Genomic DNA, 17,042 nt, shown 5'->3' with positions numbered 1-17,042 from the left:
TTAAGTAGTTTAATCAAATTTCAGCTTTTTAAGGTAGTTTGCATTTAAATTGTGTCCCTGTCACTATAGTTTGTTAAGTTAAAGCAGTCCTTGAATGGTAAATCCCACTTAATAGTTTGTTATCTGAAATGCGGCATGTCCCGTCTAGTGATGTGTGTCAGTGCCAGTTCATTGATTCAAATCGTTGACAGCCTGAACGTGAACCTAACCTCACTTGAAGCCTAAATGTCAGTTCGGCTAACAATTTGTATTTTTTTTAGTGAAAATGTAAGAAAACAGTGTTATTCTTTGGTTTGGTGCGTGCACAAGACGACTTGAAGCACCAGTTACAGGAAATCCACGAGGAAAGTTATGTTTTTCAACTTAGTTATTGCATTTAAAGCAGTTTTTTAGCCTTAATGGTAATGGCAGGTCAAAAAAGACAATTTTGTCAACAATCCCATACTACAACGGTGACAAAGTGGGGCCCCGCGGTGCAGTTAGTCCGCGCCGTGAAAGAGCAAGCTTATAAAAGTCCAAAAGAGTGGAATTTTCGATCTCGAGATAAAAGCTATTATTTTTTCTCTCATCTGTTCCAATTAAAAGGCCAGCCCGAATATCAACTGCAAATTTAGCTGCGGAGATGTAATAAAAATCCCTGATGAGGCCCGTTTATTTTGTTTTTTTTTTACTGGCTTCAACTGTTAATTTGACTAAAGTAAAAATTCCAAATTGTACTGCTCCGGTCCTGAACGGTTTGCTACAATGGCTGCATTCGTTTTCACGCTGGAGCTTTTTTGACGTAATTTGACAATTTCACCCTTCAGGGTCGTACTGGAGGATTTTTTCTACTAATTAAACTCTAAGGTGCATGGAACCCTTTATCGTTCGATCTTCACGTGTTATTCCAAATACAGTCGCCCAGATTCGAATCTTTCTCTCCGTTTGACTAATTAAAAGAGATCTCCGGTCTGGTTTTTCGTATATACCGGATGTGACCGGGTCCAGGGGCCATTGTTAGACGCGCACATTTGTCGGCCTAATGGAAAACATGTGTGTGTTATGTTTCTCTCTACCTTTCTCTACTTTTCTGGGCGACAGGAAAAAATATCACTTTAGATCGTATTTCATAATGCGGTTATTTTTCACTGCTTCCTGGATCTGGTCTTTTTGTCGGTTCGGCCCCGAAAGAGTACCAGTACGACCCTGCCACTGATTTTTACTTAAATTTTCCAAGACCATTACCATTCATGAATTTTTTCAGAATTTTTTGTTACTTAATTTGTCCGGTAGAGGGCCTAAAGTCAAAGACCCTTTTATAGGAAATAAATAACATTTACAGAAAACTGACTTTTTTGACAGCTGTCAGTTACGTGTATAATTGAAGGGCCTACTTGATCAAAGTGAATTACATATTTAATTAATCAAGATACCTTACATAACCTAAACCTAATTAATTAAGAGAATCTTCCCCTGGTTTCGATGAGTTAATTTAAAACTTAATTAGGGAGGTTATTACTGGTTTGAGACAATAAAAGAAGAACAGTGAGGTTAAGAAATAAGATTTAAGTTTGAATTAAGTCAACTTAAAGTAATTAAAGATGTTTGGTTGCAATTACAGAGTTTTATTTAAAAACGCCCTTGATAATAATTACCCCTAACCTAACCTAATTAATTAAGTGGTTCAAAATAAAATGTTCAAGATTTCGGTTCTTCAGACCTCATCAGTCTGCAATGGTTAAAGTTAACAGATTGCTTACATATTTTTTTATTTTGTTATAAAGACTATATTCGGTTCTTATCCATAGACGCTATTTAGGGGAATTCCATTAGAGTCGTGTTGTGTTTTCATGGGAATTTCGACCATAACGACGCACACGTAAATGCTATTATATCAAGTCAATCACGTCACGACTATAAGGTTACAGCTGACGTGATTTTGAAAAACCAGAGAAATTGAATAAAGAACTGTCGTGAAAAAAAAAAATTTCAAAATAACGGTCAGTACGGTTGAAAGTCGCTTGAAATAAATCACCGCAGTAGCAAGAGTGTTCATAGGAAATGAACAGTGATAGTAAGCAAAAATGGACCCTATTAACTACCCTTCCTTGACGTATTTTTAGTGATTGCGTGGTTATTTCAAAAAATGTCAAAAGAGATGAAAACGTGATAAAAGGGACTCACCTAGCGGGTGTAAAAATAGAAAAGAGACCGTTAACACATTGTCTTAGATTCGCCGCGGAGCGAACCTGATGCGGGGGTGCAGCAGCCACTGTGTCCGCCAAACTACGAACTGTCCGCACTGCACAAACCACCCTCTTCTGGGGAAGAAGAAAAGAAGAAGAGTTGCGCAATAATCTGCGGCGCACCAACCCCCTATTGTCCTCACGATTGGCCGGACAATATATCTTGTTACGTCCACCTGTCACGCACACAAACAAAACACCTGAAACGTCCTCGAGAAGGCCGTACCGCAATCAAGACCTGAACCGCGTTGACTTTATGGTTGTGCAACGTACGTGCCCCGGGATGTGTGTGTGTGTGTCTATGTGCGGCCTGGCGGACGCCCTGGCTGCATCTTGGCCCCCCTCCAGGCGTCCGCCAAGCTCCGCCCGTGGCCCCTCCCCCACCACGTGTCCAGACACCTCCCCCTTTTGGAGTTTCCCGTGCTTTTAAGAGTTTGCCGCATTGTTGTTGGCGCGGGAAAGGGGGTAGGCGGGGCCGGTCCCGTGAGACACCCACAAGACACACTGACGAGTTGGCTATAATACACGGGCGCGCTTTCTTCTCTTGCGTAATCTTTTCCACAATTATTGCTAACCTGATTGTTTTTTCTTTTCGGGAGAGCCACCGCCGCCGCCGTATTGATTTTCTACGTGATTCCCCCCACCCCCGTCAATCCGATGGGGGCGGCCGGAGGTGGTAAGTATCGTTGCTCGTAATGTAACCGGCAATTATTGCCCCGAACTGAATTGGGGACTGAGAAGCGGAACCACCCCATCTCCTCCACACTTTCGAAACACAAGAGTGACCTGCACCGTTCAAAATTATAAAAAAAACTTTAAAAGTCGATTAATCAATTGATTTCTATCCAAACAACAAAAATCAATAAGGTTTTAAACTGGGTCACGTGATTGTAAAAATGACAGTTTCGAAAATCACTTTGAAATTCACCTTTTGTGAATATGAACACTTTGGCGCATAACAGAAGTGGCTTACAAACTGAAGTACAGCGTATACCATCCAGTGGCACTATATCACTTCATTGATCCGGGTAATCGTCAAGTGGATGCGTTTGAAAGTGAACCTAACCTCATTTTTAGACCAAATGTCATTCGGTCAACAAGTTTGTTTTTTTTACCCCAAAAACGCCTTAAAATTAGTCAGAAAATGGTTATTCTAGGGGATATTGTCCGAATTATGTAAGTTTATCCGTCACAGAGTATTTAAACGTAAGCGTAACTCAACCATCACGCACACAACACGTAGTTTGTTAGGGCTTAGTTGGATTTTCCTTTCATTCTGGTTTTCTTTTATTTCAGTTTCTCCCTGTCTCTATGGAAGGTTTCGACTTGGACAACACAATGAGTTTGAGCGGACCATCAATGGAAGTTATGTTAAAGGTAAGTGAAAAGTAATTTTGTAGCACCACGCTAAGAGGATTCAAAAATAATGTGAAATTTATTTGCAAAATATGGGGCCATCATCAGGGTTAGGTTTTTCTTCTTCAAACTTTTCCCTGATATTTAACAACACTTTTGATTAAGCCAATTCCACAATTAGACGTATACACGTAGGAATTTTTAACGAGATCTGTCTCTCTCTTCCCTTCTGCTCCCCCGCCGAGCATTTAATACACTTTACAAAGCTTTCAGGGATCGGCGCTGTCCTTTTTGCACTGCTGCCAACACAAAAAACTGGAAACTCTGAACGACTTTTCGGTTGGCGGCACCCGTTCCACAAAGATTCCCTCTTAAATTGCCCGCTCATGCGCGAGTTAAAATTTATAAACGCAATTTTTGTGTTTTTTGTATAGGGATGCGTCCCTTAATGAGAACGTTTCGTTTAAGACGACCTTTTTTTTGCCCTTAAATTAAATCTAGAACAACGTTCCCTTTTTAATTGCATATTTGATGAGGTTGACGACGTTTTCTGTACTGAAACAGTTGAAATGTAACAGAATCTGGAAACAATGTTGCCAGGTCTACCGTTTTTGTTGTTCTTCTACCATTCTCTTCTACCGTTTTTAACATTGTGAAACGTTTTATGTACTGCGAATTGCCAAATCCACTATTAGACAGAAAATTTAATGAAAATTCCAAAAGTGTGCTTAAAACAGACATTTTCTGTGTCCAAGTGGGTTCTACAGGCAATTTTGTGTCTGACTGTCTTTCTGACAGTTCAAACTTTGACACCCTGTTTCTCCCTGGCTGTACTAAATTGTGTTCTTTCAGGTTATTGAAACAGAAAAAACAGTCATTTTCTTACTCTAAGTGAGTCACGTGACTGCCTAGTTAAATTATCCTCTAAAACCAAATTTGTGTAGAATCTGAAAAAAATTCAAGTTTAACACAGTTTTCTTACTCGCCGTTTGTATCGTCGTACTTTAAGCAGAGCGAAAGTTAAGTGTGGTTTAGAGTGTGACTTTTTTCACCTGTACTGTCACAGTCTAACCCACACTTAATTTAAGACAGATATTTTGGCTGTTGTCACGTGACTGCCTAGCTAAATTATCCTCCAAAAACCACGTGATATCATCAAAATTTGCCTTAAATTTGCAAAAATTAAAGTTGAACACAGTTTTCATTAAACAAGACGTGTTTCTGAAATTTATGACAGTTATAGGGTGACAGATATATAGCAGTTATATATACACAGATATGAACAGCAGATATATAGCTAGAGGGTGACAGATATTTTGACTGTTGTCACGTGACTGCCTAGAGAAATTGTCCTCCAAAAACCACGTGATATCACTAATGTCAAATCTGTCAGAATTTGCAAGAATTATAGTTTAACACAGTCTTCATTAAACAAGACGTATTTCTGAGATTTAAGACAGTTATTTTGACAGTAGTCACGTGACTGCCTAGCGAAATTATCCTCCAAAAACCACGTGATATCACTTAGGTCAAATATGTCAAAATTTGCCTTAAATTTGCAAGAATTAAAGTTTAACACAATTTTCATTAAACAAGACGTGTTTCTGAGATTTATGACAGTTATAGGGTGACAGATATTTTGACTGTTGTCACGTGACTGCTTGCTAAAATCTACTAAAACCACGTGATATCTGTCGCGAATGTTAAAACTTAGACAACAACTACCGCCATTAAATATTTTGACTTGGCAACACTGTCTGTAACGTAGAATTGATTCTTGACAAATTGATGCAGGAGCCCTTATTGTATTTTTTTGTAACTAAGCAAAATGTTATAAAATTGTACAAATTGGTTTAAGATGGTACATGGTCACGTGACTACCTGAAGGTAACACACTAAATACAAATTAAAGCTTTCAACAGTTTGGAAGTGAATTTTCCAAAACAGTCTTATTTCCTACTGTGACGTAATTCGGGGAAAACGAATTCCTAGCCAAGGATTTTTCAATTATTAACGAAGCCAGTTTGCCGCTCTGCTGCATTTTTCCAATATCGATCGGAAACTAGTCTTTTCTAGAATAAATCGGAGACGCCATTTTTGTTCAGCAATTTCCTAAAAACCTATCGAGCGTATTTTATTGTTTAGACTGGGCACGACTCTTTTATATTATACTATCCTGCAGTCATATTCTTTATTTCCGTTTTACGGTGGTCTTCGCAGTAAAACGAGCATTTGTCCCTCGTACCGTTTCCACTTTAATGGAAAATTTAAAAATGTAATGGAAGAGTGTAAACCATTAATCAACCAATCGTAAAACAGGAAAAATTCTTCAAGTCAACAGGTTTTTTTTTGTTGGTGATTGATAGACGAAAAAGTTATTAAGATTATGATTTTTAACCTAAACCTATAATTACTCTTATTATAAACCACCACATAAATGTACAATTTGTAATGCAAATTTCTTGCTTTTTTATTAATCGTGCACACACATTCTAAACCGTTTAATTATAATTTGTAATTATTGTTGTTAACATTTTTTTGCGCTGGTTTAAAGCACGTTTGGCCTTTTAGTAAAACGACATTTTCCGGGCCCTTTGAGCCACTTAGGGCCGCCTAATTCGTCGACATCTTTGGCCGTTTGTTCGACATTTGGAATCAAAGGGCCCTGCGAAACAGAACGTCATTATAACTTCACCGATGTTCATAAAATATACATTGCAACGCGAATTTCCCAGATAACGGGGTTAACCCCGGTTTTGGTCCCTTTTGGCCTTTGAAAACCTTTTGAGATAACGACGTACTGTTTCGTTTTCGGATGTTAATGTTTTACCATTTCAACCAGCAAATTTTCCAGTAAAAATCAAATTTCACTGATTTTTTATGGAAGTTTCCATTTTTTGTTTGTTTGCGTGCATACATTATTTGGTATTCACTTAAAATCCAAGACTTTACAATTATTATAGTTGTACATTTTGAGATCCACTGAACCGCTAAAAAACTTTATTTAAAATGTTTCATTGAAATCTACTTGTGAGACTACACACACTTTTAACATTTTTTTTGACCACCCTGTAGTATATAGTTGTTAAGTAACTAAATTCACTTAATTAGTTTTATACTGAACATCAAACCAATTTGCGATGACGTCACAGACGACAGAGATTTCCCAAAAAAATGGGTATTTAAAATTTTTTGTAGTTTGGACGTTTGGAGAGAGTCACGTGAACTAGAAACTTATTTGATTTTCTGCTCTAAATGCATATTACATTGAATGAACATGTTATGTAGCGAAAATCCAACCAAATTAGGATGCCAACGTTGCCAAAGAGCGGAAAATAATATTTTCCAAGATTTTTAGAAACTTTTTCTGAGATTTTTAAATTCATTTTGGAGTTACCAGAAGTCTTTAATTAGTAACTTATTCAAAAATTGCCAGAAGCCTCTACAAGCTGTCTAAGCCTTCCAAGATTTTTTCAAAACTGCCAGAAGCTTCTAAATAGTACTGAGAGTCTAAAAATTTGCCAGAGGCCTCTAGAAGTGTTCCAAACCTTCCAAGAACATTGTAAAATTACCAGAACTCTCTAAATATTACTGAAAACTTCTCAGAAGCTTCTATAAGGGTTCTAGACCTTTTAAGAATTTTTTCAAAACGGCCAGAAGCCTTTAAATAGTACTGAAAATGTTCTAAAATTTACCAGAGCCTTCTACAGGTGTTCTAAGCCATTCCAGATTTTTAAAAACCTTTCAAAGCCTTCTAGAATCACCTTGGAAATGTCAAAAGCCTCTACAATTTTTTCAAAACGGCCAGAAGCCTTTAAATAGTACTGTGAGTCTAAAAATTTGTCAGAGGCCTCTACAAGTCGTCTAAACCTTCCAAGAACTGTGTAAAATTGCCAGAACTCTCTAAATATTACTAAAAAGTTCTTAGAACTTTCTAGAAGCTTCTACAAGTGTTCTAGAAGTTTTAAGAATTTTTTAAAATTTGCCAGAATCTTTGGAAAAGTGCCAGAAGCCTCCACAAGCTGTCTAAGCCTACTAGGATTTGTTTAAAACTGCCAGAAGCCTCTAAATAGTAAAAAAAAAATCCTAAAATTTGTCAGAGCCTTCTACAGGTGTTCTAAGCCATTCCAGATTTTTTAAAATCTTTCAAAGCCTTCTAGAATCATCTTGGAAATGTCAAAAACCTCTACAAGCTGTCTAAGCCTTCCAAGATTATTTCAATACTGCCAGAAGCTTCTAAATAGTACTGAGAATCCTTTTAAAACTGCCAGAAGCCTCTAAAACTTCTTCGAACTTGCCAGAAGCCTCTACAAGCTGTCTAAGCCTACCAGGATTTGTTTAAAACTGCCAGAAGCCTCTAAATAGTACTGAAAATGTCCTAAAATTTGTCAAAGCCTTCTACAGATGTTTTAAGCCATTCCAGATTTTTAAAACCTTTCAAAGCCTTCTAGAATCATCTTGGCAATGTCAACACCCTCTAGACGCAGTCTAAGCCTTCTAAGGTTTTTTTTTAAATTGCCAGACACTTCTACTGATATCCCAGGCCTTTCTAAAAACTACCAGAAGCTTCTAGAATAATTTCCAAACGTTAGACACCTCGAAAAGGGTGGCAATGTTGTGACGTCATAGCAATTGTGTTTGAATTGCTGTATAGTCGTGGGGATGACGTAATTCGTAACACTCGTTGTTTCTACCTTATTCAACCTGATAAAATTGTTTAATATATGGCGTTTCGCGAGTATGAGTGGTAAAGTAGGCTGTGCATTATATCATTCTGCCGTTCCATCAAGAGTGCCAGGCAAATTTTACGTCACGATGACGTAATTTGACAGCTGGTTATAATATTATTTGGTTCAATGATGTCATCGTGACGTCAAATTTGCAACACATGCACCGCCTACTTTGGTACGATTCAAGCAGAAGGATTTAGAGAGTGTTTTGACTAGAAAAACCCCGTTTTCCGGATAGATAGGAAAAAACTAGTACACATGTCTAACGTTTTCTCAAAAATGTACTTTATTATTTTGAATTGAAATGACAGTAGGTTATAACCTCAAATTTTCAAAGTAAAGTTTATACTTTTAGAAATAATTATAAATAAACGACAAAAATTGTTTAATACGGCGTTTCGCGAGTATGAGTGGTAAAGTAGGCTGTGCATTATATCATTCTGCCGCTCCATCAAGAGTGCCAGGAAAATTGTACGTCACGATGACGTAATATGACAGCTGGTTATAATATTATTTGGTTCAATGATGTCATCGTGACGTCAAATTTGCAACACAATGCACCGCCTACTTTGGTACGATTCAAGCATTTAGAGTTGTTATACGGTGGTTTTATACCGGGTGTTTCAAATAAGCGAGTTATGGATGATTTTCTGGAAAACTGCTTTCGAGGTGGTCAAAGGTAAGGCTGCTAGAGCAAAAACAATTGAATATCGATACAAACATTTTACATCAAGTAGACCTAGAATTTGACGTCGATTTGTGACGTGATAGCAAATGTGTTTGAATTTCTGTATAGTTGCTATAGTTAGGCGTATAATGGGATGACGTAATTGATAACAGTCGTGGTTTCTACCTTATTCAACCTGATACTACAATAATACACGTTAATATAAATGAGAAATGGGCATTGGTTATAAGGTGAGAGGCGTGGGTTTCACAGGTAATAAAACATTTCACTATACGAACCAGATGTGCGGCGAAATTTGAACGTATTTTGGCCCCCGAGGGGCTCCACTGTCTAATTAGAAACAACCGGATTATGCTAAATACAGCCTTTAGCATCACCAATTAGCGGATAAGAAAATAATATATTATTGTTGCTCAAAATGGTATTAAGGACGATGTTTTGTTCGTTTTTAATTTGTGTGTTTTTTTTTTGAAACAACGTGGTATTTTAATTAGTAATTTAATGCCAAAAACAAATATTAAAAATTGTACATTGAAAAACAGAGTCATTGCCATCCTAACCTCAATTCTTAAAACTCAAGTTCTGTCATTCTTCTTTTTTTTTCCGCGCACTGTTGTCACGTCACCGTCACGCGCACAACACACAATGTTGCCATTGAATCATCTTAACAGACGAAATTAGTTTGAAACAATTTGGTGGTACGATGGAGGTTTTTATTAAAGTTCAGATTAGTGGTAAGCAAATTTAAGCTTTGCTACGATTTAAATTTTAGCCTTGAGCTAAAATTCCCAAGCATATCAAAATCAAAGTGTACCGCTTGTTCTAACCTGTAAACATCGACAAAGGGGGGCTATTGTCTTTTTTGTCGTTCAGCACTTATAAAGTCACATTGATAAGGATTTTTTTGTTGTTTATAATAAATATCTGAAACAAAGCCGCTTTGTATTGTTTGGATATTGAACTAGACCGGAAATGCTTGACTTTGGCCAATACCTGGAAATTCTTGAATGAAATTTGGCAAGGTGCGTGCATTTCCTGGTTCCCGTTGAAAGACGCGACTTGCAGTTATGAATGAATGTCCTCTTGAGATACGTGTAAATTTAGAACCCGGAATTCGAGCTGTACAGATGCAAAATTTAAATTCCTTCGCACTTAAATTAGATAAAATACTTAACCGAAAGTGGGTATTTATAGACGTTTTAGGTGGTGTTTTATAAACAAAACGAGCGAGACAAATCGCTATTTTACCTCTCAAAACAAAAATGAATGCCCATATTAAATTCCACGTCGTTATAAAGTTCAAAGAGAGAAAATAGCTCAGGTTAAAAATGGAGTTATACCGGGACAGGAAATTTCAACGCAAACACCCCAAACTACTTATCAAACAACCCCCGGTAGACACAAGTCATATTTAGTATTTATGATCACTGCATCCACTTAGTGTTTTTTTTTTGGGGAACAGCTGTCTGAAGAACACACACAGAAAAAGGGGTTTCGAAATTAGACCATACAGTTGAAACCAAAACTGAATGCAGCTGACGTCAGTCGAGTAATTTGGTTCGGTCTGTATCGCAATTCTCGTTTGATGTAAAAGGTCGTCCATTAATTCATAATGACCAAGTAGACTCGTAGTTTGCCACTTATATTTCCTTAATCCCTGAGAGCACAAACGAAAACCGGAGCGGCCGCTATGGCCGCATATACTCTGATGAAAACCTAATGGTTATATATCTCTTTATGACGGACAAGATCAAAGGGCCTCCGGTGCATGAGAGTTTGTCTTTTTTTTTTCTCTCTTCTCGTAAGGGCAACCAATGTAACGCGCCGTTCTGGAATCAGGTGTCAGTGGCGTGCAATTTGAACCAATCATGCGCAAGTTGGCCACTACTGTCAAAGTTGACTTGAATAATTTTGAACATTTTCAGTGCAACCTGTCATTCAATCCTAAATAATTCAGTTATTTCGAAGATTTTGTTTAGACTTTTATACGTCAATGGATAGCCAGTTAAATGGGCTTTCTAAAGATATGGCCACATGCTTTGATAGGTTAAGTTGTTTAGCTACCAGAGGGCGTCAAAGTTGACTTAAGTAAATTTAAACATTTTCAGTGCAACCTGTCATTCAATCCTAAATAATTCAGTTATTTCGAAGATTTTGTTTAGACTTTTATACGTCAATGGATAGCCAGTTAAATGGGCTTTCTGAAGATATGGTCACATGCTTTGATAGGTTGAGTTGTTTAGCTACCAGAGGGCGTCAAAGTTGACTTAAGTAAATTTAAGCATTTTCAGTGCAACCTGTCATTCAATGCTAAATACCTCAGTTATTTCAAAGACTTCTTCTAGACTTTTATACGTCAATGGATAGCCAGTTAAATGGACTTTCTAAAGATATGGTCACATGCTTTGATAGGTTAAGTTGTTTAGCTACCAGAGGGCGTCAAAGTTGACTTAAATAAATTTACTAATTTTCAGTGCAACCTGTCATTAATTTCTAAATAACTCAGTTATTTACAAGATTTTGTGTAAACTTTTATACGTCAATGGATAGCCAATTAAATGGGCTTTCTAAAGATATGTCCAGATGCGTTGATATGTTAAACTGTTTATCCGCCAGAGGGCGTCAAAGTTGACTTAAGTAAATTCGAACACCAACTGATTTAAACGTGATCAACTCGTTCATTTGCAACACTTTGTATAAACTTTTATACGTCTGTGGATAGCCAATGAAACAAGGTATTTTCTTTGACTCAACAAATAGTAAAAACACGTCAACCATCAAGGTATAAAAATAAAGAAAAGAATGACAAGGATGGTAAAGTTTCTCTGTTCTTATCACTGAGTTCCAATGGAAAATTTCGAAACTTTCTTTTGCAAAGCAAAGTATTTTTCGTCTCATTCAGTATATTGCTTAATTTTTTGTCAAAAATTAATTTAATTTGATTGATAAAACAAAATGTAGTGGTCGTTGGCTTTTTATGTAATACACACGCACGCATACACCGAAATGTGAAAGTGCGGAAAGAAGACCAAAAACAGGTTTCTCGATAATCAATTATATACTATTATTATTATAGGCAATGTTATAGGTAAATACGAGGAGTATATAAGTGAACCTAGTTAATGACGTCATCTGTAGTCCAAATTCCTACCAATTTCATTACGAAATGGCTTAAATTGAGGATTATTATTATTAACAAATCGAGCGCTAATTATTGTGAAACGCACTGTAGACACCTGAGGCTGCCAATCTGGTTCAGATTCACTTTCACGAATGAATTTTCTGCTATTTAAGCTGGAGCGTTCGACTCAACGTCATTTTATGCTAAAATTGCCTGGAAAACACGCTAGTGCAGTCGGTTGGACGATATCTCCAAAACTGACAGAGTTTGAAAAAAACTCGAGCTGTGTGAGAGGTACGTGAAATCTGATTGCGGATTTGGGATCAGCGACCCCAAATTAGTCGAAAACGAGTGGTCACTCAAGGGGTCCAAGTTAAAAAATAACAAAATTACAGTTTGTGCGACGTTGCCAAGTGAGAAATCTAACTTTTTTGCTATTTAAGCTAGAGCGTTCGACTCAACGTCATTTTATGCTAAAATTGCCTGGAAAACACGCTAGTGCAATCGGTTTGACGATATCTCCAAAACTAACAGAGTTAACCACTTCAAGTGGGTTTTACAGGCAATTTTCTCTCTGACTGTCCTTACAATGTGTTTCTGATAGTTCAAATTTTGACACCGTTTTTCTCCCTGACTGTACCAAAATTTGTAGTGTTTTTAATGTTACTGGATAGGAAATTTAATGAGGATTCCAAAAATGTGCTTAAAACTGTCATTTTGTCACACGTGGGTTTTACAGGCCATTTTCTCCCTAACTGTCCTTACAATTTGTGTTTCTGACATTTCAAATTTTGACACCGCTTTTTTCCCTGACTGTACCAAATCTTTTGTGTTTTTTTATGTTATTGGATAGTAAATTTAATGAGGATTTCAAAAATATGCTTAAAACAATCATTTTCTCATTCCAAGTAGGTTTGACAGGCGATTTTGTCTCTGACTGTTCTTTCAAACTGTGTTTCTGACAGTTCAAACTTTGACACCGTTTTTCTCCCTGACTGTACCAAATCTTGTTGTGTTTTTTAGGTTATTGGATAGGAAATTTAATGAGAAATTCAAAAATGTGCTTAAAACAGTCATTTTCTCACTTCAAGTTGGTTTTACAGGTAATTTTCTCCCTGACTGTCCTTGCAATCTGTGTTTCTGACATTTCAAACTTTGACACCGCTTTTTTCCCTGACTGTACCAAATCTTTTGTGTTTCTTCATGTTATTGGATAGTAAATTTAATGAGGATTTCAAAAATATGCTTAAAACAATCATTTTCTCATTCCAAGTAGGTTTTACAGGCGATTTTGTCTCTGACTATTCTTACAATCTGTGTTTCTGACAGTTCAAACTTTGACACCGTTTTTCTCCCTGACTGTACCAAATCTTGTTGTGTTTTTTAGGTTATTGGATAGGAAATTTAATGAGAAATTCAAAAATGTGCTTAAAACAGTCATTTTCTTACTTCAAGTTGGTTTTACAGGTAATTTTCTCCCTGACTGTCCTTGCAATCTGTGTTTCTGACATTTCAAACTTTGACACCGCTTTTTTCCCTGACTGTACCAAATCTTTTGTGTTTCTTCATGTTATTGGATAGTAAATTTAATGAGGATTTCAAAAATATGCTTAAACAGTCATTTTCTCACTTCAAGTGGGTTTTACAGGCAATTTTCTCGCTGACTGTCCTTACATTCTGTGTTTCTGACATTTCAAACTTTGACGCCGTTTTTCTCCCTGACTGTACCAAATCTTGTTGTGTTTTTCAGGTTATTGGATAGGAAATTTAATGAGGATTTCAAAAATGTGCTTAAAACAGTCATTTTCTCACTTCAAGTGGGTTTTACAGGCAATTTTCTCCCTAACTGTCCTTACAATCTGTGTTTCTGACATTTCAAACTTTGACACCGTTTTTCTCCCTGACTGTACCAAATCTTTTGTATTTTTTCATGTTATTGGATAGTAAATTTAATGAGGATTCCAAAAATATGCTTAAACAGTCATTTTCTCACTTCAAGTGGGTTTTACAGGCAATTTTCTCCCTGACTGTCCTTACATTCTGTGTTTCTGACAGTTCAAATTTTGACACCGTTTTTCTCCTTGACTGTATTAAATTTTGTACTGTTTTTAATGCTATTGGATAGTAAATTTAATGAGGATTTAAAAAATATGCTTAAACAGTCATTTTCTCACTTCAAGTGGGTTTTACACGCAATTTTCTCCCTGACTGTCCTTACAATCTGTGTTTCTGACATTTCAAACTTTGACACCGCGTTTCTCCCTGACTGTACCAAATCTTGTAGTGTTTTTAATGTTATTGGATAGCAAATTGACTGCAACACCCTGTACACAATTAAAATTGAGAGGAATAAAATGGTCCCCCCTTACGCTGCGCCCCTGGCGGTCTTTCACGAAAGTATAGTGAAACTGGTTTCGCTTAAAGAATTTAAATTCGGTTCAGATACATTATTCATAAGTTGTGTGTGTGTGTGATACAATGAACCACCTGTTGTTGCCCTTTTTTCAGTCCGGATCAATTAATTAATGATTCGTTAATTGAACCTTATCAATTTGGCTATTTACGTGGGGTGGATCAAAAAATGGGGAAAAAAAAACCGCTTTTATTAAAGTTTTTCCCATTTTTCTGTAGGATAAAGGGCCTTTGCGAGGGCAGAAACACAAGTTCGGTTAATGAATAACCGACGAACAAAACGCGGAAAGTTCCTGAAAACGCTGAAAGGCGAGATAAAGGAATAAAGGGCGGGCGTGTACACCATACAAAAGGTCACATAATAGGGTTGGAGGTTAGAATCATGCCGGTGAGCCTTTCAGGCTTTTCTCGAAAATTACCAAAGTAGCGTAATCAAAAGGGCGTAATTTCGCTTTATACTCGGAATAACACGGATTATTTCTGCCTTTGTTTCACTTTTCTAGCGTTTGGTTTGATGGTAATAATTCACTTTTTCAACGAGCGTCTTATACTAAAGACCAAATTCGTTTAACACAAATTGGTGGATTAACGGGAATCACCCTAACGTTGGCAAAGCACGTCAACCGAAAACCACCCTTAGTGTTGTTTGTCAACAACTCTTTTAAATGGTCAATAGATGCTGATTTTTCAAAGCCTAGAATTAAATTCCCATATAGTTGTAACGTGTGACGTCACCGCAATTTAGTTTAATTTTTCGTGTATAGGTCGGCGGACAATCCGAACTGGTCCAGATTTTTTCCAGAAATTGGTAATTCGTTCACGTCGCAACGATCATAATGTCCCGGATATAAAGTAAATTCATACGACATAACGGTGACGTTCCCCCGGGATCGGTTCCCGGCAACATTGCCTGGGGAACAATGTACTGAACTGATAAATTATTCGGTTTGATCAGTGTCCCTTAGGGGGTTGTCGTCGCCCCCTTAATAAATACGATCCGACAAATTGTCGGAACTGTCTCTGATCCCGTTTGTTTTGTTGTTATGGAATAATTTTTTTTTAGTTGAGGTTAGGTTTTTCAATCCCCTCCCCCATCCCTGACTTATCAGGTCGTTAACGTGCTTTTTTGTGCTTACCGATAACACGGAAACTGATTATGGCGTGGATCGAGTCAGGGGCGTCCCCCGCGCTTAAAACCCTTTGCCCAGGCAGTTTCTGGCCCCGGGACGCCCCTGATGAATAATACGAAAGTGATTACCGAAACGATACAGAGACAGACGGATGCTCTATCTTGGGTAGAGGCGTCAGTGCCGAAAAGATTAATGACGTACGACATTAGAGGCATTGACAGGTCGTGCATTGTCACCGCGATCGGAAAATTCGAATGGAAAGCCCCTCCAACCCCCCAAATCCCATATTGACGCCATTTTAACCGACTTAAATGAATGTTGACACAAAAGTCGTTTATTAGTGCTAAACTGGTATAAGGGCGAAATTGGCTTGCCACAAACTGCATTTTTTACCTAATTAGACGTTATTGTTATGTTTAATAGTAAGCAAAAATAGGACTTAACGTTCATTTAATTCAAACGAGTATCAGACAATACTTTTACAAAAAATTTTATGGGACACCCTGTAGCTCTAAACAAACATCAGTTTGAAGTGCCTTGACAGCAAGAAATTTTGAAAAATCGAACGAAACCAGGATGACGTCACAACATAGTTGAATTAACAACACTATGTTTTTATTACCTTTTTCTCAGTTTTATTGTGGTTGTGACGTCAGACTAATTTACTCTGATTTTTATGTACGTGGATTTACGAAGAAAAAGAAATTAAACAATTTATAGTTTACATTTACAAACTGACAATTGTCAAAATAACTGTCATAAATCTTAGAAACGCGTCTTGTTCAATGAAAACTGTGTTAAACTTGAATTCTTCCAAATTTTGACATTAGTGATATCACGTGGTTTTTGGAAGATAATTTAGCTGGACAGTCACGTGACTACCGTCAAAATAACTGTCTTAAATCTCAGAAACACTTATTGCTTAATGAAAACTGTGTTAAACTTTAATTCTTGCAAATTCTGACATATTTGACCTAAGTGATATCACGTGGTTTTTGGAGGATAATTTAACTAAGCAATCACGTGACGAATACTTGGAGTAAGAAAGTGTTTTAAGCAAATTTTTGGAATCCTCATTAATATTCCTATCCAATAACATTAAAAACACTACAAGACTTAGTACAGTCAGGGAAAAAAGCTGTGCCAAAATTTGAAATGCCACAAACACAGATTGGAAGGACAGTGAGGGACAAAATCGCTTGTAAAATCTACTTGGAGTGAGAAAGTGACTGTTTTAAGCACATTTTTGAAATCCTTGTTAAATTTCCTATCCAACAACCTAAAAAACACTATAAGATTTAGTACAGTCAGCGAGAAAAGCGGCGTAAATTTGAACTGTCAAAAACACAGATTGGAAGGACAGTGAGGGACAAAATCGCT

The 17,042-nt window shown here is 37.0% G+C and overlaps 1 protein-coding gene and 2 long non-coding RNA genes across 5 annotated transcripts in view; 2 read left to right on the top strand and 1 right to left on the bottom strand.

Annotated features, from left to right (window-relative positions):
- Positions 1–17,042, bottom strand: part of LOC145736554 (uncharacterized) — a 113,027-nt gene that overhangs the window by 59,191 nt on the left and 36,794 nt on the right. The window contains exon 1 of one of the 3 annotated variants that reach the window (XM_081991010.1): positions 2,164–2,490. The exons of the other annotated variants lie outside the window; for them this stretch is intronic. The gene's annotated coding sequence lies outside the window, so the exon portion shown is untranslated. Of the gene's footprint in view, positions 1–2,163; positions 2,491–17,042 lie in introns of those variants that run through there. 3 annotated transcript variants of the gene reach the window in all.
- On the top strand, positions 45–652 carry LOC145736566 (uncharacterized). Its single transcript, XR_014180008.1, has 2 exons — positions 45–198; positions 261–652. It is a non-coding gene; the product is annotated as an uncharacterized LOC145736566 (long non-coding RNA).
- Positions 2,597–17,042, top strand: part of LOC145736567 (uncharacterized) — a 43,712-nt gene continuing 29,266 nt past the window's right edge. Inside the window, exons 1-2 of the long non-coding RNA XR_014180009.1 lie at positions 2,597–3,401; positions 3,522–3,602. This is a non-coding gene — a long non-coding RNA (uncharacterized LOC145736567). The remainder of the gene's footprint in view (positions 3,402–3,521; positions 3,603–17,042) is intronic.

The sequence above is a fragment of the Ips typographus genome, linkage group LG12 (genome assembly GCF_016097725.1).
Source record: "Ips typographus isolate SLU linkage group LG12, UJ_Ityp_2.0, whole genome shotgun sequence".
NCBI lineage: Eukaryota > Metazoa > Arthropoda > Insecta > Coleoptera > Curculionidae > Ips > Ips typographus.
This window is presented reverse-complemented; position numbering and strand designations above follow the sequence as displayed.